This window comes from Sminthopsis crassicaudata, chromosome X (genome assembly GCF_048593235.1).
Source record: "Sminthopsis crassicaudata isolate SCR6 chromosome X, ASM4859323v1, whole genome shotgun sequence".
NCBI classification, from domain to species: Eukaryota; Metazoa; Chordata; class Mammalia; order Dasyuromorphia; family Dasyuridae; genus Sminthopsis; species Sminthopsis crassicaudata.
Window position 1 is genome coordinate 19,897,589 of NC_133623.1, and position 18,721 is coordinate 19,916,309.

At 35.7% G+C, this 18,721-nt stretch overlaps 1 pseudogene; it reads left to right on the top strand.

Annotated features, from left to right (window-relative positions):
- Positions 1-323: 323 nt before the first annotated feature.
- Positions 324-1,289, top strand: LOC141548621 (ras-related protein Rab-1B pseudogene; annotated as a pseudogene).
- Positions 1,290-18,721: the final 17,432 nt, after the last annotated feature.

An 18,721-nucleotide genomic window follows, 5' to 3' on the forward strand; every position in this document is an offset into this window, starting at 1 on the left:
TGTCTGTAAAATGAGATTTTTCATAGGTTGGCCCTTTCATTTCTGTATCCATGATCCTCTGATCTCTTCAGAGGATTCTATCAATTCTTAAGTGGTGCTCAAGGGCCTCTTTATTTTTATTTATTATTATTGTTATTTTTTGCTGAGGCAATTGGGATCAAGTGACTTGCCCAAGGTCACACAGCCAGGAAAATGTTAAGTGTTTGGATCTGGGATGGATTTGAACTCAGGTCCTCCTGACTTCAGGGCTGGTGCTGTATCTATTGCGCCACCTAGCTGTCCCCTTAAGAGTTTCTCCTAACCCCTTTAAGATTAGAAGATTCCAAAGCTGCTGTTGCTGTTAACGGTTGCCAGGGAAGTAGAAAGTCAGAGAACCCGGAAACAGCGCCATTTTCAAGGAGGAAGTGGGAGCCAAAGCCCATCCTGTTTTTCACTCAGCCCTCTTAGGTCTGAACCTCTCCACGCTGCCACCATGAATGCTCAGTGCGATTACCTGTTTAAACTGTTGCTGATCGGAGATTCAGGTGTGGGCAAATCTTGTCTACTGCTGCGCTTTGCCGACAACAAGTACAGTGATGGTTACGTCTGTACCATTGGTGTGGACTTCAAGATCCGTACTATCCAACTGAATGGCAAAATTGTGAAGCTGCAGATCTGGGACACCGCTGGCCAGGAGCGCTTCCACACCATCACCTCAAGCTACTATCGGGGAGCCCATGGTGTTATCCTGGTGTATGATGTGAGCAGCCTTGAGTCCTTTGTCAACGTGAAGCAGTGGCTGGTCGAGGTGGAGCGCCATGGCAGCGAAACCACCGACAAGGTATTGGTGGGCAATAAGAGCGACCTTGTTACCGAGAGAATGGTAGACCCTCTCATGGCCAAGGAGTTCGCTGATTCCCTGGGCATCCCTTTCCTGGAGACCAGTGCCAAGAACGCCAGTAATGTCGAGCAAGTCTTCCTCACCATTGCGGCCGAGATCAGGAAACACCTCAGATGTGAGCCATTCTCTGCCAAGGATCTCCCTGCACTCAAGATTAACAGCTCTCCTGTGAAGATGGCATGTGGGGGTTGCTGCTAAGGGGCCCAGCTAGGGTAGGGTGTCCAAGGTGGTGGCCAAGGAGATGGTCAAATCTTCTTGTGTCACTGATGCTCCCTCTTAAGGAAGAAGAGACACGCCTAATGTCCCTCAGATCCACATTTCCCCCCAATCCATCCCAGTTCACTTAATTCATTGAGTTCCCCTAGTTTCCTCATAGGGAACTTGATTAAATTTCTAGCCAGGAGATGCCCACCCCCATTCTCCTGTTTAATGATTCATTTTTCTTTAACTGAATACTATATATTCAATAAAATGCAATAAATTGTTACAGATGCTGTTTCAATGTGTTCAATATGTCATTAGACTCTTGAGCTACTTTTCCACTTATTTAAAATAGAGACTTTAATGGGGTATCTAGTATGTATGTATTGGATATTTAGAGACCTTTAAGAAAGTATCATAACTCCAGGAGTCATCTAAGCCTAGAGGTCAGACACACAACCTGCAAGAGGGCCTTTCAAATAAGACCAGAACCAGATTAAAATTTAACAAAATAAATAAAAATACAATAAAATATAGATATAATGTTAATATGTATTCTTCTCAGTCAATGTGCAATCAGCAGGGATCCTTTTCCACTTGCACACCACTTTTCCTGACCAGCCACTCATTTTAAAAATCAACAGGCCCAAGAAAGGGAAGTAACTTGTCCACATATACCTAGTAACTACAAGTCAGGATTTGAACCCAGGTCACCTGAGGCTAAATCCATTATTCTTTCTCCCACATCTCACTGCAAAAAATTACCTTATTGAAATGTAGTGATTATAACACCCAACTAAAGTGTCAAACTGCACTCTTAGTATCCTATTAAAATTTTAAACTAGACCATGTACCATATCTCATTGTTCAGTATCAAAGCTTTCTTTTCTAGGATAAATACAATATCTCTACTAACATTTTCCTCTGATACCTTATTTTGGAGTCTGAGTGGCCCTGGGTTATCAAGGGCTAGGCCAGTTGAGCACAAGATCTCAGCAGGTCCTTTTGTTCAGTTGTTTCATTCTTGTCCAACTCTTTGTGATCCCATCTGAGATTTTTCCTAAGCAGTGATACTGCAGTGATAGACCATTTCCCTCTTCAGTTCATTCTACAAATGAGAAAACTAAGGCAAACAGGATGAAATAACTTGCCCACTCACACAGCTAATCAATGTCTAAGGCTGGATTTGAACACAGGTCTTCCTGACTTGAGGCCTGGCCCTTTATCCACTGTGCCAATTACCTGTCCCTAGCAAATCCTAACAAGCTAGGAAAAGACCTTGGGTGTGGGCTTATTCAGGGAGAACCAGTCTAGCAATGTGCCCATTGTGTCAAAACATAACTGAAAACTTATTGTTGAAGAATATTTCTTTAAAAATACCTAAAGTAATAAAATGGAAAATAAAGCCTTTTCCTCCCAAAAGATTCAAAATTAGCAAGCCATAAATTAAAAATCCCAAAGAATATTTCTATTATTTACACAAATATAGAAGGTATCATATAATTCCTAAGATACAAGTGTGGTTCAAGAGAAGTTAAGATATATAAAACTAATGACCAAGAGCACTAATGAAATTGACATAAAAAATTAAAATATTAGCAAAGAGATTAAAGCAATACAATTTTAAATGATTCATAATAACCAGACTGAATTTAAACCAACAGTGCAAAAATCATTTAAAATTAAGAAAATTATTAATCTAATACATAATTTAAAAATTGAAATTGTCATTAGGTCTTTTCAATATCACTAATTTATCTAGAAATTCTAAAATGTATAGGAATAAAAGAACCTTTTCTTAATATGATCAAAAACATTTATTGAAAATCTGCTCATAGAATTCTTGTCACCAAGCAACACTGAAAGCTTTCCCAATAAAATCATACATGAAACAAAGGGTACCCACCATGTTTACTATCATTTAAAAAAATTAAGCAGATTTAAGAGGAGGCAATATTAGCTCCTTATGGAAAACATGAGGAGTTACTTAAATAACCCTAGAAAAGCAACAGAAAAAAATTCTAAAATAGTACTAATAAAAGAACAGGGTATAAAATAAATTTACTATTCAGTAATTTGGAACATGTCTCTAAAAAAGAGACATTCTTTTACAGAACACAACAAAATGCATTAACTATCCAGTAGTGAAGTGAGTAGAACACATGAATGACTTACATACAACCAGAAAATGATTTTTACAGAAATAAATTAATGCAAAGCAATTGATTAGTGATTTCTAATTGGTTTTTTCAATCTTATACCATATACCACAATACACTCTATGTAAATAAAACAGTTTAAACAAAAGACTGCTATAGGACCATTTTTAAAATGACAGTGGTTTGGAAAGTTAGATATTTCACATCTGGGCAGAGGAGAAAGATTCTTAACTAGTGATGAAACAAAATTTTAAAAGGGAACCTGGACTATTTTGATTATTGGAATACGGACTTGCCTTGTAATTTTGCTGCTATAGAGAACTCCTCAAGGGGAGAATTCCATCTATCACTTTAGGTTATTACCTACTCTACAATTTAGAGTTGAATAGACTGAAGGCGTCAAACACCCAGCTGCTGATGTATGTATCCCACAACATTCCCCAGTGTGGCCTGAATCAGATTCAAGTGTATTTGGGAAATTTATTTAAAAAACAAAAATGCAATGAAACAGAGATAATATCACATTTTAAAACTAAGCCAATATGCAGCCTATAGGGATCTATCTTTCTGTGTGGTTTAGTATCAAACCAACCTTTCCCCAATCCCCCTTTTTTGTTTGAGTTTTGTTTTGAGTTTGGCAGCACACAGCTAGAGGATTAACATGTTATTTGCCAAGGATCACTCAACCAATAGATAGATGGATAGATAGATAGAATGATAGATATAAATCCATGGAGTACCTACTATGTACAAGGGACATAATATGCATTAAGAATAATACTTGAATTGAGGTCTTCCTAGTTCTGAGGATAGCTCTATCTGCTACACTATACTATACACTATACACTGAATTATAGTGCCTTTCATTTTGATTATATAGAATTAAAAAAGCTTCCTTCCTCTCCCCAAACCCTAATATTGATAGATTAATGGAAAAAATACATCCTGCAGAAAAATAAATATGAACAATTTTAAAAGAATTACAATCATCTGGAAAATTGTTCTAAATGACTAATAATCTCTTGATTCAAGTAATCACTTATTATTGAAATGCCAATCAGACATAACCAAAATAAATCTCATACAATTAGCTAAGATGGGAACATTCATTACTAGGGGGACTCAGGGAAGACAAGCAATCTAAATCACTTCTAATGGGGCTATGAACTGGTTCAAATTGTCTCAAAAACACTTTGGAAGAAAAATTTCAAAACTGTTAATATTCTTTGATCAAAAGAATCTACTACATATGTGGACTATAGCTCACGTATATCATTGACAACAAGATAAGACCCAGATGTATAAAAATATTCAGAGAAGCATTGTTTGTGATCATAAAAATTGTGAACCCAGTCTGTGCCCCATGACTAAGAAATGATTGAATAAATTATGACATATGGTATAGTATTATGCAATACTATAAATTCAGGGGAAAAGAGAAACAGGCATGAAGTGAACAATATACAATCTTCAATTCAATCATCCAACAAGTATTTCTTAAATTAACAAATAAGTGGTTCTTGAGTACTTACTTATGAGGTGAGAGGTAACATGACATAATGGGTAAAAGGGAGTTGACTTAAGAACCAAGAAGATCTGGATTCAAGTAATGACAAATCCTTTCTGTGTGACAGTTAGGCATGTCATTTAATCTCTCAGTGCCTCAGGCAACTTTCTAAGACTATACTTTGCAGAATTGTACTGATAGAGGGAAATTACTTTCTGGGAGTTCTGTACATCAATGAAATCACAGGTTGGGGACATATACATATACATATATATAATCAACAATATATTAAATATATATAATATATATTTTAAGAATGTATATGAATTTAATGTACAAGACACTGTGCTAGGTATTAGAGACAAAGAGACTCCCAACAACAAAAAAATCCTTGCTAATGTTTTGTGGAGGGCTATAACATGAATATAAGTGAGGTCAGCATAAGGAAAATTAGGGAGTAACAGTTGGGATAAGTAGGAAAGGCTTCGAAAAAGTGACACTTGAACCATGCCTTGAAGGAAAATAAAGAGCTGGCAAAGTGGAGATGAGAAGGGAATAAATTTGAAGCTTGGGGGATGGCATATACAAACGCAGCAAGAGCAGAGTTACAACATCTAAGTTGGAGAGTAGGAAAAAGTCCATTGTAGGTAGAATCTAGGGTTTGTGAAGAGGATCAGTATGAAATATAAGTCAAAAGGAAGGAAGAAGCCAGAGTGTCAATGGCTTTAAATAGCAGTTTTCAAACACTGGATTTTATTCTATCAGTAATGGGGAGTCACTGAAGGTTTTTGGAACCCGATAATGACATGATTGGATAGATGCCTTAGCAGCTGTGTTGGAGACTGGATTAGAACAGGAGATAGTATGACAGAATTTAGGAAAGATGTGGCTACTGATTTTGAAAATGAGGCTGTATAGCTCACCTAAATCACTAGTATATCACCAGCTCAGTTTTAATTAGTTTGGAGTTTGGAGAATAGGGGAGTGACTGACATTTACTACAAGACACTTATAATCTTCTCTAAAAAATATATTTTTGTAGTTTCAAAATCTGCTGGTGGATTTCTGCCCAGTGCCCCTGTAGCAATAAGAATCCAGGGACCATTCAACCTGGTTATGATGACTAGAACAGTGTAAATAATAGATGACTAAGAAGCACCTAACTTTAGGCCATCTTGTTAGGAGATAACTGTTTACTCATTTCTTCAATTTTGCTGTTAGCATTTTCCTTGTAAAGATTTTTTTCTTTCCCTTATCATTGTTCTAATTTATTTCAAGCCTTGCTTACTGTTTGGGGGTGTTAAAGGGGAGCTGATCTTAGACTTAACCTCTCACAGGTCCTTCTGCAGACATCTAAATACTCTTCCCCAAAGAAAAGTTAGACCTAGATTTTGTGTAACATTTGCTTTAAGGTTCTTTGACAAAATCTTTAAAGATTATGCTAATTGGAAGACTAAATCATTGCTAGGAACCAAGGATGTTTTTGCTATAGTATTTCAGAGAATGTTTTGACTCTGGTAGGGAATGATAAAGCTAGAAGCAGAACAAGAATCAGTGAATCACTTGGAGGGAGAGAACCTGAGAATTATTGCAATATTTGAGCAGACTTATCCTCTGTTCCAAGTGAGTCTCAGGGAGGAATCTGCGTAGGTAGTGGGTATGAAAGGCTAGAGGGATAGAACTGTCAATCTTTGCCAGATGCTTGATTAGTTTTGCCAAGGTATTGCTAATATGAAATTGTCATTTGGCAGAAAATGAGATTGCTCTGTAGCAAAGGAACTTAATAATAATAATAATAATATGCCAAAATTATAGAGCTACAAAAATAATAGCAAAATTAATCTGGAAGAACAAAAGGTCAAAAATATCAAGGGAATTAATAAAAATGCAAAGGGATGTGGTCTAGCTGTACCATACCTAAAGCTGTATTGACAAAGTTGCAATCATCAAAACCATTTGGTACTGGCAAAGAAATAGAATAGTGGATGAGTGGAATAGATTAGGCAAAAGATATTTTAAAATAAATAACTATAATAATCCACTATATGATAAACCCAAAGACTTGAGCTTCTTGGATAAGAACTCACTGTTTAACAAAAATTGCTGAGAAAACTGGAAAACAGTATGGCAGAAATTAGTCATAGGCCAACATCTCAGACCCAATACCATGATAAGAATGAAATGGGTTCATGGTTTAGACATGAAGGGTGATGTAATAAGCAAAGTAGGAGAGTAAGGGTTATCTGTCAGATATGTAGAGAAGGGAGGAGTTTATGGCCAAAGAAGAACTACAAACATTTTGAAATGCATTTTGATGATATTAAACTAAAAAGGTTTTGGACAAACAAAACTAATGCAGGCAAGATTAGAAGGGAATTAGAAAACTGGGGAAAATTTACCGTCAGTGATTGTGATAAAGGCTTTATTTCTAAAACATATAGAGAACTGAGTCAAATTTATAAGAATACAAGTCATTCCCCAACTGATAAATCATCAAATGATATGAACAGATAATTTTTAGATGAAGGAATTAAAGCCATTCATACTCATATGAACAATGCTCTAAATTACTATTGATTAGCACAGTGGTCCTCAAACTTTTTAAATAGGGGGCCAGTTCACTGTCCCTCAGCCTATTGGAGAGCTGGACTAGAGTAAAAACAAAAACTCACACTCTGTCTCTGCCCCTCAGCCCATTTGCCATAACCAGGCGGGCTGCATAAATGTCCTCAGCGGGCCACATCTGTCCCGTAGGCCATAGTTTGAGAACCCCTGAATTAGAGAAATGAAAATTCAGACAATTTTGAGGTACCATCTCATACCTTTTAGATTGGCTAAGATAACAGGAAAAGATAATGATAAATGTATGAGGGATATTGGAATACTGGGACACTAATGCATTGTTGGTAGAGTTGTGAACTCATCCAACCATTTGGAACTATACCCAAAGAACTACTGAACTATGCATACCCTTTGATCTAGCAGTGTCACTCCTGAGTCTATATCATAGAGATCATAAAAAGGGGAAAGGATCCATATGTATAAAATGTTTGTAGCAGCTCTTTTTGTGGTGGCAAGATATTGGAAATTGAGTGGTTGCCCATCAGGTGAAAATGGGGGCCACTAAGCTGTACCCCATGTACACTGCAGGAGGTATATTGACAGGGAAAACCACACACTAACATTATCTATGCTCTATTGTGTATTATTTATTTTGTTAAATATTTCCCAATTACATTTTAATCTGTTTCAGGCCACATTCAATAGTGTTCCCTGCGTGACATCTTATGAGAATGTGGATGCACTGAAAATAAACAGAAAAGATGGAAGCAAGGGTAATAGTAAATAAATAAAAAAGCTCATCAGACTTGAAAAATATGAGTCAGGAATGATAAATCCCTTATTGAGATAAGGCTGGTAAGCAAATAAAAAGAATAAAAGGAGGTCAGAAGGTTTTGTTTTTGTTTTTTGCTCTTGTTGCTATTCTTTTAAGCTATCTGACAAACTATTTCTTTGTCAAGAAGAAAGATCTTTAGGTAAGGAAGATCAAAACATAAATCACCAGTAGGAAGTTGACAGAAAAGATAATGCAAGGAGGCAAATTTCATCCATTCCTAATAATTATAGGTGCATTTAAGTCATATGGCTGATATAAATGACCTTTTTAGGTTTTGAAGTAACTAGTCAATGTGAGTGATGGGCCATTATCAGTGATCTTTGAAAGTGCATGGAGAAAACAAGAAATACTTTGGGGAATGAAGATGAACAAATACTGTTCCAGTTTTCAAAAAAGTAAAGAAGATGAATCTGTCAAATATCTGCCAAGACCAGAGAGCTTGGCTTCAATTCCTGGCAAAATTCTAGAACATTCCATTAAAGAGATGATTTGTACACTTCTAGAAGAAAATGGTGCTCAAGGACAGGTCATTGTCTAATTTCTTTTTATTTTTGACAGTATTATTAGATTGATGGAAAAGGGGAATGCTGTAGTTTTCAGCAAAGCATTTGGCAGAGTCTTTAATGCCGTTCTTGTAACCAAGGTGATAAAATATGGACTATGTGATAATACCATTATTTGAGTTTACCACTGGTTGGTCATAACCAAAGAGGAATCAGTAAGTGATTAATGTTAGTTTTAAGGTATGTTTCTGATAGAACTTCCCTTAGATCTGGCCTTGGCCTTGTTCTGTTCAACATTTTTATCAAAGACTTTGATGAAGGTTTATATTAATCACTGAACAAGCATATGATAATCACCTGTTATATGCCAGGCAATGACTATACAAAGAAAAACAATGAAATAATTCCTTTTCTCAAGATGCTTATATTCTGTTGGGGAAAACTTGCCAAATTCATAGGTGAGGTAAAGTTGGGAGGGAGAGCTAACACATGGAAGGACAATGTCAATTCGCACTGGCCTCAAACATCTCATCATTGGGAAGAGTCACATTGATCAGAATTGATCATCGTATAATATTGATGTTGTCATGTACAATGATTGCCTGGTTCTGCTCATTTCACCTAGCATCAGTTCATGTAAATCTCTCCAGGCATTTCTAAAATCACCCTCCTTTCATTTCTTGTATAACAATAATATTCTATAACATTCATATACTATAACTTATTCAGCCATTCTCCAACTGATAGGCATCCACTCAGTTTCCAGTTTCTTTCTACTATGAAAAGGGCTGCCACAAACATTTTTGCACATATGGGTCCCTTTCCTGAAAGAGCTTTTACAGTGGAGGGGAAGAAGAGGTGGTAGACAAAGCTTGAGCCTACTGTCATCAGAATTGGCATAAAGAGGGAATAGAATGCATCCTCAGTTGGATACAGAAATCTATCTTGCCCTATCCTGCAGAGAAGTAGGAGGGGAAGGAAAAAAGAGAAGGGAAGGACTTATGGGAAGGCTAATTGGGAGAGGTGGTGGTTAGGAATAAAAGACACTTTTAAGGAGGGACAGCATGAAAGGAGAGAGAAAAGGCTAAACAAAGAAAAATAGGATGGATGGAAATGCGTACTTAGTAATCATGACTGTGAATATGATTAGGATGCACTCACGCATAAAATAGAAGGAGATAGTAAAGTGGATTAAAACAAAATGCTACAATATATTATATTATGATCACCTGTGAATGACTTAGCTATTCTTAGCAATACAGAGATCTAAAATACTTTTGGAGAACTTAGAATGAAAAATGCTATCTACTTCCACAGAAAGAACTAATGGAGTTTGGATGCAGATTGAAGAATTTTTAAAACTTTGTTCATTTTTCTTTCTTTTTTGTTGTTGGTGTTTTCTTTTATAACATGACTCATATAGAAATGTGTTTCACATGATTTTACATGCATAACATAGGAAGTTACTTTCTTTCTCAAGGAGGGGAGGAAAGAAGATTTGGAACTCAAAATTTAAAAAAAATAATAATAAATATTAAATTTTTTACATGTAATTGGAATTTTGCTTTTAGACTATACTCAATGTCATTGTGTCATCCACAGTTTTAGCCCCTATGATTTCAATTATATTGTTAAAGGAAAATAATAATTTATTGTCTCTTCAATGCAAATTAAGACAATTCTGAGATAGCACTATACACCTGTCAAATTGGCTAGAATGACAAGGAAAGATAATGTGGAATGTTGGAGGGGATGTGGGAAAAATGGGACATTGATATGCTGTTGGTGGAATTGTGAATACATTCATCCATTCTGGAGAATGATTTGGAACTATGCTCAAAAAGTTATCAAACTGTGCAAACCCTTTGATCCAGCAGTGTTACTACTGGGCTTATATCCCAAAGAGATCTTAAAGAAGGGAAAGGGACCTGTATGTGCAAGAATGTTTGTGGCAGCCCTCTTTGTAGTGGCCAGAAACTGGAAACTGAATGGATGCCCATCAATTGGAGAACAGCTGAATAAATCGTGGTACATGAATGTTATGGAATATTATTGTTTTGTAAGAAATGACCAACAGGATGATTTCAGAGAGGCTTGGAGAGACCTGTTTAAACTGATGCTGAGTGAAATGAGCAAGACCAGGAGATCACTATATACTTCAACAACAATACTTTATGATGATCAATTCTGATGGATGTGGCCCTCTTCAACAATGAGATGAACCAAATCAGTTCCAATAGAGCAATAATGAATTGAACCAGCTACACCCAGGGAAAGAACTTTGGGAGATGACTATGAACCACTACATGGAATTCCCAATCCCTCTATTTTTGTCCGCCTGCATTTTGGATTTCCTTCACAGGCTAATTGTTATTTCAAAGTCCGATTCTTTTTGTACAGCAAAATAACTTTTTGGACGTGTGTATATATATTGTATTTAACTTATACTCTAACATATTTAACATGTATTGGTCAACCTGCCATCTGGGGGAGAGGGTGGGGGGAAGGAGGGGAAAAGTTGGAACAAAAGGTTTTGCAGTTGTCAGTGCTGAAAAATTACCCATGAATATATCTTGTAAATAAAAAGCTACCAAAAAAAAGAATCAATGGGCCTTTTTTATCCACATATTGGATAAGGCCAATTCACCACTGTTTTTCCCCATTGTATCTTGTACCAAGAAATATTTAATAAACAGATTACACACAAAAAAAAATTTGTCTCTTCAAACTGGGAGAAGCAGTCTTGGACATATATTGCAAATTTTTTTCGAGCACTTCACTCACTCTGGCGGAGAGAACATTCATTTAGGGCTTATTACCTATTTAGATGTCATATAGAATATCATATGCTGCAAATATATTGACTTATAAATTATCATTATATAATTGAAATTGTAAGTATCGCATAATAATGCTGAGCTCACCTGGCCAGACACATAAATATCATTTAAGATTATGCAGTTTTTAAAAAAAAAATACTTTAGGAGAAATAAATTGAATCATCATTTCATGTCCCTGAGAAACCCTAGATCTTAGGCTTATACTTGTATTAGACTACAAGCTATTGTTCTTTATCTCAACATTCTATCTCTGGACTTTCTGTATGGCCTTCGCAAGCTATCCTGTGTTCCTGGTATACACTCTCAAGGGCACCTAATAGAAATCTAGAAAAGTTTTCTCTTCCCAAATTGTATTATGTTACATAAATATTTCTGGGACCTCAGTAAAAAATAAAATTAAATTGTTCCTTGTGACACTAAAAAAAAAAAAAAAAAACAGTTTTATAAACACCAGTTTTGTAAGACAACAGGACATGATGGAGGAGAGGTCCTATATAGATGTTCCTTTCATCTACTCTTCCAAACTCTCAAAAGGGGAAAGCAGCTGTCTTTCTTTTTTGTAGCCCCCTTTCTCATAGAGCATAAATTATCTGCTCTCACAAAGCAATCTCACAAAAACAATGGACAGCTCCTGGTGCTGACTTAATCAACAATTTGAAATGGAATTTGTTTAATTGCTTCAGTCATGTCTGACTCTTTACAACTGCCTTTGTGATTTGTTGTTTACTTTTTAGCTAGTGTGTCTGAGGCTGGATTTGAACTCAGAAGATGAGTCTTCCTAATTCCAGGCCTGGTGCTGTGTTTTCAGTGATCTCCCACCTTTCACACTTGTTGAGAAGAGAAAGAAAGAAACTATTTGTACCTAATAGCACAACAGGAAAAAAAAGCTAGGAAGCAAGTGGGAATTATTGGGTACAGAGACCTACCAGGACAGTATTTCTAAGACAGAGACAATTTTTCAGTTATGGAGAAGGGAGTAGAGAACAGCTTCTCTCATCCCATTGACTGGTTGGAATTTTGATCACAGAGCAGCAATAACAGTAATAATATTGGACACTTACACATATCTTAAGGCTTGCAAAGTGCTTCTGTATCATCTTGGAAATAATGTTAAGACTATTATATAATCCCATACCAGTCCCATCAGATAGTTATGTATTATCTTCATTTTAAAGATAAAGAACCTGAGTGTCAAAGAGGTTAAATGACTTAGAACATTGATCATTTCAATCCTTAAGGATACAATCCAGGTATATCCCTGGTACCAGTATCACTGAGTTGAAAGACACATGCAGCTCAATAAAGTGTTATTCAAAACTGCTTTTCAGCATAGTTAGATCAGTTTACAGCATCACTGAGAGTACATTATTTTATTTCTCCTCTCGCAGTCCCTCCAACAATTGTCCTTTTCCTCTTTTGCTGGGATATGCTGGAGCTTGCTCTAATTGGCTTTTAAGAACTGACTTAAATTTTCAGCATGAGTATTTATGTCTCAGAAACCACTACAAACAAGGGCTTGATTTATTATTTTGTTGATTTCTGAACATAAGAAAATATTAATAATGCAAATGAAACTTAAAAGTGGGTGCATGTATTTTTTCCAGGGAGTATGGTAGTTAAACATGTACCAACATATCTCTTTTTTGCTCTAGAAACATTGTTTGAACTCAGCAAGGGTGCAGTGGAAAACTCAGAGAATGAAGTCCTCACCAGAATGAAGACCTAGTGACCCTAGGCCAATACTAATGATAATAATAACTGTTATTTGTGTAGCACTTCCAAGTGTGCTTTACATTCCCTGTCTCATTTGAATCTCACAACAGCCCTGCTCTTTTTGTCATCATTGCTAATCTAATGAGTGTGAGGTAGAACCTCAGAGTTGTTTTAAGTATTATTTCACTTTTTTATGAGTGATTTGGAGCTTTCCCCCCTATGGTTGTTAATAACTTGTCTTTCTTTTGAAAGCTTCTTGTTTATGCCCTTTACCCAGTTATCATTCTAGTTCTCATATATTTGGAACAGTTTCCTCTATACCTTGAATATGAGACCTTTATTGAAGAAATTGCTCCAAAGAATTTTTGGCATGTAACTATTTCTCTTTTAATTGTACCTATATTGCTCTAAAACATCTCTCACATATATCCTCCCCTCTCTATTCATAAAGCTATCAAGCTATGCTAGTTCAGGCCTTTATCACCTCTTGCTTGAACTATTGCAATAGCTTTCTAATTGGCATCCCTATCTTAAGTCTCTCCTAGCTCCAATACATCTTCCACACAGCTACTAAAATGATTTTCCTGAAGTGCTGGTCTGCCCAGGTCATTCCCTACTCATTAAGCACAAATGGCTTCCTGTTATTGTAGGACTAAATATAAACTCTTATGTTTGGCATTTAAAGTCCATTACAAATTTGCCCCTTTCCTATCTTTCCATGCTTTAGTACATCATTCCGCTCCAGGGACCCCATGATCCAGCCATACAGACCTGTTTTCTGCCCCTTGAATATATAATGTTCTTTCTTCCTTCTTTATTGGCACTGGCTGCCCCCATACCTGGAATGTTCTTCCTCCTGAGGTTTATCTATTAGAATCACTGGTCTTCTTTAAGACTTGGTTCGGGGCTTATCTCTGTCAGGAGGTTTTCTAGTTTCCTCCAACTACTAGTGCTCTGAGATTACCTTCCATCTACTCTTATATGTATTTTTTATGTACTGACATATAGTATCATGCACACCTCCATATCGATTATGTCATATATATATATATATATATATATATATATATATATATACATATATATATATATATATATATATATATATATACACATGGTCTTCTGCTGTAGAATGCCAACCCTTGTACCCAGTAGGTACTTAATAAATGTTTCTTGCCTGACTTACTTACTTACCTACTGGGTTCCATATACTGTACTGGGCAGAAGACAATCCCTATCCTTGAGGAGCACATAATATAGTGTCCCTGTTTATATGACACATAATTTAGGGCTAATAGTAACATAGACCCAAAGCAGAAAAAAAAACAACATAAGTGTGTACAATTGAAATACTTCTTGGACACAGTTGCATTTTTCTCCCATGATTTTAAGTTTTTTATTCTTACAGTTTTATAGTTGTTATTTTACATAAGTACACTTTTGCAACCCTATATTAGTAAAATTAAAATCTTCACTATCAGGCCAATCTTTATTTAAAAAAAAACAACAATTACATATTTACTCAACTAGAAAAATATTCTTGATTTAAAACTGACTTTTACTTTTAGTTTGTAAATGTTAATAAAATAGATATTTTTAAAAAGGATTCCTAAGTGTTTAACTTAAATTTTAGGAAATGGTAACATTTAAACTTAAATATTCAAACTTTAGTCTTAGTGAATGGGATTATTTCAATATAATAACTCTATTTTCTCCCTTGTATTGTTAGATTTTATAAGAAAGCATTTAAATATTAAATACTTTGAATACAGATCACCTTAAGATGAGAGAGAAGGAAACAGTGTGTGTGTGTGTGTGTGTATGTGTGTGCGCACACGAATATGTGTGCTGATCACAAATGGTGACCAATTTTTTTTAATCTGTCCACCAATGTAATCCCTCCTGGCTTAATGTCCCTGAAAATATGGGATGCATGCCATTTCCTCCTTCATTCAAGCCATTGTTAAATATTGTGAACAGCACATTGTTAAATACAAATCTTTGAGATGCTCTATTAGACACCACCTTCTAAATTGACCCCAACCTAGATGGCTGCTATTTAAATGTCTGGACCTAGTCATTCAAACAGTTTTGAATAGTCTACCTAACTGTGCTGTCATTTGGCCTCTATCTCTCCATCTTGTGTACTGGCATAGCATCAGATGGTTTGCTAAATTTTACTTAAACTGAATCTGTAGCTTCACTCTGATCTTTGCTGCTACTTTATCTAGTCCCAAATGGAAATGAGGTTAGTCTGGCCTGGCTTATAGCTGATAAACCCAATTTGACTTTTAGCTTTCAGTGATTCCCTTTCTAAGCACTCACAAACCATCCTTTAAATAACATGTTCTAGAATTTTGTCCCAAGTACAAGTCAAATTCAATTTGTAGACTACATTCTCTTCCTGTTTTTAACAATTGGACATTTGTTCTTCTTCATCCCTGGGAAACTTCTTACATTCTTTAAAATTATTTTAAAAATTAATGACAGTGGCTCAATAATCACATTTGGTGGATCTTTCAGTGTTTACAATATACTATGTCCAGAGCTGGGGTGCTCACTGAAGGCAGATAGATATTATTCATCCATTGCCTCTTTTATTTTGGATTTCTATTCCCTTCTTTTTTTGACCTGAAAATAGAAGGCAAATGAGATAATCACTTCAGCCTCTTCCTTGTCATCCATATCATCAGCTCATCTCTCTTGCACAACAGTTTTCTCTTCTTTGATATTTCCAATTTCTTCAATGTAGCTTAAAAAGTCTCTTTTCTCTGGGAATTTTTCTTGATACATTTTAAATATAATAATCATTGCTAAAAACAGAGTATGTAATAGAAAACCACAGTTTTACATGCAGTCCCTTGTGATTCTTTATAAGTTGTAATGTTTGTGTTTACTGATGATCATTAGATTTAGAATAAACAGTAAAAAAAAATCCTTGTGATTGTCCTTAGCATTCAATGCCATATTTATCCTTCATTTTAACTTTTTTCTTATCCATTTTTATTCTGCCCTTTCCATCCATCATTCTCCTAGACAGAGAAATTTGAAACAAAATAAGATCAGAGCAGCTCTATTTTCCTTCTCTCATCCATTCTCATTGTCCTGCCTACTTGGAGTCACAGGCCGGTTCCTCCTCCTTTCCTCAATATGGGCAAAATAACCCTGCTATGTCGACCTCACCTCTCTTTATTAGTCTCACCTTGTTCCAAATGTTAGCGCCACTGGAACATTTCTTGTAAGACAATGTTATTCTTTTGAATTCATCCTCATTAATTTGACATTCCTTCTGCCTTCTGTATTTGTGCTTTCAAAATCTGAGCTGGTTGATGAGATCAACTCCACATTTGGGTCTGTCACGTTATCCCCAGTATTTGGCTTCATCTTTCTCATAAACTCTTTAATGGAGTGGTTGCTTGTCCAGTGTGGCTATCCCTATACCTTTTTCAACAACTTGTTTCTCTGGTTGGTTAGAGTCAGATCTAGGACAACAGTTTCCTTCTTTCTTTCTTTCATCTTATGAAGGAAGACATTTTCACTAAAGCAGCTAGGATTTATCAGTAGTTCCAATTCTGGAAGTGTGAACGCTCTAATAAATGACCAACTAGTGGAACTTCCTCATTATTACATATTCTTAATATCCTAGAGAAGTAATAATAGATAGAAAGCTGTGAAATATTATTTATTGCTTTCTAAAACCATTTCCTTTCTTTCGAGGTGGGCATACCAAAAGCCTAGTAGAGAGCCAAGGATCTATGCTTGGTCTTCTTCTTTTTAATATTTTTTCAATGACTTGGGTGAATGCAATATTGATATGGCTATCACATATGCAGATTGTAGCAAGGACAACTAATGATGATAGTCATGATCCAAAAGGAGATTGATAGGCTAGGTATTGGGATGAATCTAACACGATGAAACTCAATAGGGATAAATTTAAAATCATATATTTGGGGAAACAACAAGATGAGAGGGGGTGTGGTTAGACATCAGTTTAAAAAAGATGTGTGTGTTTTGGTTGACTGTCATCTCAATGTGAGTCAGTAATGTGATGCGGCAGCCAAAAAAGCTAATGTGATCTTGGTTTGAATTAACATAGACATATTTTCCAGGAATCAAGTAATGATAGTCCCACTAAACCTTAGTTCCATCAGATCAAATTTGTTAAATACCATGTTAGGTTTTGTGTACCACAATTTAAAAAGGATGTGGATTAAGTGGACAGTATCCAAAGGAGGCCATCTAGGACGGTTGCGAGCCTTTGAGTTCATGCTACATGAGGATTAATTAAAGGAACGAGGAATGTTTAACATGGAAATGAGAAAGCTGTCTTAATTGAAAGGTGGTCATTTGGAAGAAAGATTACAATTTCCCTGTGTGACCTGGAATCAAAAGCATTGGGTGAAAATTTCAGAAAAATAACTTTAGGCTTGATGTCAGAGAAAAAGAGTTCCTAATAGTTATCTGAAAGTGTAATGGGCTGCTGAAAATATAGTGGGCTGCCTCAAGAAACAATAGGATTCCCCTCACTAGAGGTAATTAGAACAAACTAGATGGCCACCCATCAATAGGCACAGTAGGGTGATAATTCCATGTGTGGGTCAGACTAAATGGCAGCTGAAGGTCCTCCAACAAAACCCTGAAATTCTGAGATTCAATGATTATGTATATGTTGAAATGTATTTGTGATAAAACTATCCTAATTTGCTTATAGTTCAATAACAAATGGACTTCCTAGACTTTATAATTATTCTAAAATCAACCATTTATATTTTATTTCTATATAAGCTAATGATTTTTTTTCTAGAATAATTGCTAACTAAATGAAAATATGTGATGGTCCAATTTCTTCAACTTAAAAAAAAAACCTCAGGGAAATTTATACCTGTTATTTTTATCTGTTCTGATTCAGTCAATAGTCTCAGCTCAGAATTGATCACAAGTAGAAAATCATCAGAGCCAGATGTTTTCAATCCATCAATAAATAGATTGCTTAATTTTTCATAGTTATCTAGGAGTATTGGGGTTTTAAAAATATCTTAGGAGACTGATTGAAGTTGCCAGTACATCTTTTTTTTTAACGTACCACAGTGAACAAATAAAAACTTAATTTATTTACATGATCAGTAAGAATGATATCAACCTCAAATGCACACAAGGTGAAATAAACTACCAGGCAATAATTCAAATGCTCATCTTTTTGCTCCTCTTGCAAACTAGATGACAAGGAGGCATGTCCTTAATTCCTTGGAAGAGTAATGCACATTTCATATGTGTGCAAGGATAAACTAGACCTGCCAATAAAATAATGAAAAAGCTTGTCTGGAAACAAAGGACAGTGGTTATATTGCGGCAAGATAAAAAGTCAATTCTGAAACATAAATCACTTTCAAATCAGTGAATTCAAATTACATGAAGAAAGAGCATAATTACCTTTCACTCTGGAGTCACTAGATTAGAAATCTAAAAGATGGGACCACTTTTCAGAGCCTTAAGGAAGTCAACTTGCCAGACAGCAGTC